The sequence below is a fragment of the Microtus ochrogaster genome, chromosome 22, assembly GCF_000317375.1.
Source record: "Microtus ochrogaster isolate Prairie Vole_2 chromosome 22, MicOch1.0, whole genome shotgun sequence".
In the NCBI taxonomy this organism is placed as follows: domain Eukaryota; kingdom Metazoa; phylum Chordata; class Mammalia; order Rodentia; family Cricetidae; genus Microtus; species Microtus ochrogaster.
In genome coordinates, this window is record NC_022023.1 from 11,802,560 (window position 1) to 11,807,438 (window position 4,879).

Genomic DNA, 4,879 nt, shown 5'->3' on the forward strand with positions numbered 1-4,879 from the left:
CGGGCTTCCTGATTCATGAAAGAGTCTGTGAGACATTCTGCAGGATAGAGAAGAAAGTGACTGAACTGTCTTTGAAATTTCCTGCTTCATGGAAATGTCTGCTGGATACTATGGGCCTGTAGATTTTGTAACCCTTCCTCCCTGCTCTGGCTGCTCAGTATCTTAGTTCTGTGCAGAAACCGGTAGTAGATCGCTTGTTACAGGTTGAGAGACCTGTCACCTCTCCAAGTGTGATCAAAAAGTCTTTTTTCTCTTGACCTCAACTTCCTCATCTGTAACCTGGTGATAATAATGTTTTTGAGCTGGGCATCACCTGAAAACTGTGAAGCACTGAGGCCTCTTGTGATCCTTACATGGCTAGAGGGCTGGGCTTGTTTATCTAATGTCTTAGTCCTCTACTGAACTTGTACGTTTACCTGCAGTGGAGGACAGCAGAGAATACCTTTCTCTCAGCCAGAGGACAGCAATGAGTTCCAAAGGCTGGTGTTGTCTCTGTGGCCCCTGCTTCACAGGACAAAGGGAATCACTCAACTGGAAATCCCAGATTCTCCCTCAAATTTTTCACTAGAGTGGGGGCTGAAGACAGAGAGACTCTCTGGCTGCCATCAACTGGGCAAAGAATTCCAGGTCCATGGCTGCTGTTCCATTCACAATGAAAAATAATACTTGCTGCCAAAAGCTATATGAAGGCCCCAGTTCGCCCTGACTACAATGTCATGTAGATCCTACTGTCATTCTCATTGGGAAGAAGGGAAAAATTGGCCTTGGGGAGGTTGTTAAGGTTACATCTAAAAAGTGGTGGAAGCAGTGATCAGACTGAGCTAATCTGACATAACCGGGTATGGTACTGACTCTGGAACATTTGAATGATACATCAAATCCCATATCCAGCCCCCACCATCTGTTTACTTCCTGACTAGAGAAGCAGCCATCCTTGCCTTTAGCATTCATTCATTTAGTCGTTAAAAGTAGAAAGAGCAACACCCTAGAACCATCAGAGCCTGGGACAGAAGTTTTCCAGTTCCACAGCCTAAGGCCTGACAACACTGCCCACCCTGTTGGGGATCCAGGCTTGGAGGCCTGAGTCCTTCTTTCTGTCACCCTGGCTATCAGAAACAGGGCAGTGACAGGGTGTCTCTGTGACTGGCTTTGGGGTCACTGCTCCCAGCCAGGTACCTACAGCTAAAGTAAGGTCAGAGTGGAAGCCCACCTCTTCTGACCATTCTTTACTTTCCGGGGGCCCCCATCACTGTGACCCCACTGGAATCTGAACCCATAGTGTGAGCTGCTCACCTTGTAGGAAGATCCCAGGAACATAAAATGGTAAGCCTAGAGAGATGAGAGCTGTCAGCCTGCAGGTGTGTCAGCAGTGAAACCTTATGTTGAACAATGGCTTTTTCCTTAAAGCCAGAAGCTTTGTCAGTGGCCAAAGATCAACTTATAACAAAATAAAAAATCCTTGTCTTACCAGTGCCACGGACCAAGGTTAACCTTCAATAGCTGCTCAAGTCAGTCCCAGCTGCTCATTTCTTTAATCATTAATCACTGTCTATATGTTACCTTCCACCTCACATTGTCTTGTATCCTCAGCTAGGGAGCAAACATCTGTATCAAGACAGCTGCAGGCTTCTGCAAACACCTTAAACCAACACCCTACAAGCAGAAATTGTTAATTTTAAAATGTAAAAGTGACTCTAAGCTTAACCTCAAGATTGTTTAAAAAAATAATCATACATTCATCCCAAGCCTGATGCTTAGTTTTCACTATAAAAAGAGGCTCCAAACTCATTCCCACTGCTTCAGTATCAGAAACCGAACTTTGACTGTTGCCCCAGATAGCTGATAAGCTTCTTTTTGCCCTGCCGTATCTGGCATAAAGTTTGCTTCTGGTTCATAGACTTTGGGGTTCCGTTCCCCATTATTTGAGCAACCCCAGGACCCAACAGTAGTAACCACACTTCATTCCTTGTGAGGACAAATTTCTATGGATCTGGCAGATAAATTGGCTAACCAGGAAGTTCTGAGGCCAGATTCTGGGCACCAGTGTCCTAGGCAATCTGAATGAGGCAGCACTTCCCCTATGACCCTGGGGTGGGCAAGAAGTCAGAGCCCGAGGGATGGGGTCCAGATAGGTAAATTGTAGTGGCATTTAAATTGTATTTTAATAAATGTAGACTGTCTGAAGATCTGAGAGTAAAACAGTCCCACCGGTCAGCTGTATAGACCAGGTTATCACTTTTAATCCCAGTAACCACAATAACATGCACCTTTCATCCCAGTAGCCAGACTAGTTGCCATAGAAATCAGGGTGGTGCATGCCTTTAATCCCAGCCCTAGAGAGACATATAAAACAGGGGGAGATAGCTCTTAGACAGAGACTCATTTTGAGCTTCCTGGGATCAGGATTGTCATTTTTGGACTGAGGTTGAGGTAGGAGCCACTGGCTGGCTGTTTCGCTTTTCAGATTTTCAGGTTGTTCCCCAATTTCTGACCCTGAGTTTTTATTAATCGTCTTTCTTTTGGCCTGCAACTTGGTGCATGAACCAACGACCCTGGGATTAAGAGTCTCATGCTCTACCAGCTGAGCTAACCGATATGGATTCATTCTGGATTAAGTAAATTAAGATTTGATCAAAATGCCTTGACTTCAAAATTTAAGTCAAAAGTTATGTTACTTTGGAGAAGAGATTTTGCTTTTGTTTCCACAGGAAATAAGAGTCTGTGGGTTCATTGTTGGTTATGAAAAGCAAGGTTGATTAAGGAAGACCCCCGAAAAGTCTCCATTGGTAACGGATGACAGAGATGATCCAACATTTCAGAGTATTATTCACAATTTCCACTGAGTTACACATCCAGAACAGCTTCAAGACTGCTGGCTGAAATGATCCAGCCTCAGAGAATACTCCAGAATCTTAAATTTTCTTTAATTCCCCATAAGATGACCAGTGGCCTCCAATCAAAAGGAAGTATCCTACAAAACTATTCCCACATTCCCCAAAACTGGATTATGAATGTTTGTATTTGTTTAATGTGTTGGTTGCAGATTGTTATGGATAATGGTCGGGGGAAAAAAGCAAAACAAAGGAAATTAGATTCAAGGTTCTTGCTTTGAAACAACCACAACAACAAAAAGACCAGGCAGTGGTGGTGCATGCCTTTAATCCCAGCAATCAGGAGGGAGAAGCAGGCAGATCTCTATGAGTTCATAGTCAGTCTGCTCTACAGAGCAAGTTTCAGGATGTGACCTACAGCTACTGTGAAATCCTCTCTCAAAAAAACAAAAAATAAACAAAGAAAGAGAGAAAGAAAAGAAAAAAGAAGGGAAATTATAAATATGATAAGATAGAAATGTAGGTTATTGAATCTACTCTGAAAAGAAAAAATGAGGATATAGATATAAGATAAAAAGGTGTATTATTGCATCTACTTTTTTTTGCATCTACTTTTAAAAAGCAACTATTAGTTTTAAATGTTTTATATTGGATGGAACTTTTGTATATTGTATACAAATTCTGTGTAATGATACAAATTTGAGATTAATTTTGTTAAAACATATTATACACACATTTCTAATCTTGCCCAAGGTATTGTACCTATATAGTTCATTTAACAATGTAATGGAAATTTCTAGTCCTTGAAATTTTTTATTATCAACTGTTTAGGATAATAACAAAATATAAGTTAATGGTTACTCACCAAGTATAATCAGACTTGTAGTCACATTAGATGTCTTTTCAAGGTCAAACAAAAATATAATTTAGATTGATAGGTTATCTTCAAACACTTCAAAGATCTACTGAATTTGAAATTCAATGTGTGATCTGTCAAGACATTGGCAAACAGCTGCTGAGGACCCTTGAAGCCAAGGTGTCTGCTGCAGTTGGTCCCTTCAGGATCTGGAACCTGCTCCTGGTTTCTATTTGGGGACTTGAAAACCTATACCCTGCACACGGGGTGACTCCCCTATCTTTATCGGCAACCCTCTTCTTCCCGCCCCAATTCCCTGAACACTCAGGAGACTGAAGGGGAATTGAGAGTTCCAGGCCAGCCTGTACTGCAGAGTAAGTTCAAGAAGGCCCTGTCTCAAAACACCAAAGGGAAAAAAAAATGAAGGGGGTACTGAAGATGTACCACAGTGGCAGAAAGCTTGTCTAACAAGTTGGAGGACCCAGGTTCAATTCCCAGCACTGCACTGTATCCTGAGCTAGAGATTCTGTGAAACAAATTAAAAAAAAACAAAACAACAATGTTTCATAGGCGATCCCAAGTGTCACCCACAGAGACAGAATGACAGAAGAAGTCTAGATTATCTGTTTGCCACCCACAGGGTTGACAGAGAAGTGCTGAGCAGATATAGAAAAGAAAAACAAACAGAAACATGTTTCAGGTTAGTTGATAAAAAGAGAACCCATACACAATAATAGCCCAGACAGGCCCAAAACCCAGTAATCAAAACAAGAAAACTCTGTTTATAATGTGAGATTTACTTAACAGTATTGCATCATTTAGGAATGCATACCTAAGCAGTAAAGTATAAACACATGGGCTAGTGAGATGATTCAGAGAATTAAAGCACTTGCCACCAAACCTGATTCTTGAGTTCAATCCCTGGGATCCACATGGTGGAAAGAGATCGTCTGCCCTCTACAAGTACTTGCACACAAAAAGTATAGAAGTAAATATGATTTCTAAAAAGAATACACATGTATTCAAGAAAGGTAGGGGAGATACACAAGAGACTTTGCCTGTGTGATAAACAGCACTTATGTTGGGTATGGCATGAGTTGTATTTAAAAGTGTCATGCTTAGCCGGGCGGTGGTGGCGCACGCCTTTAATCCCAGCACTCGGGAGGCAGAGGCAGGCGGATCTCTGTGAGTT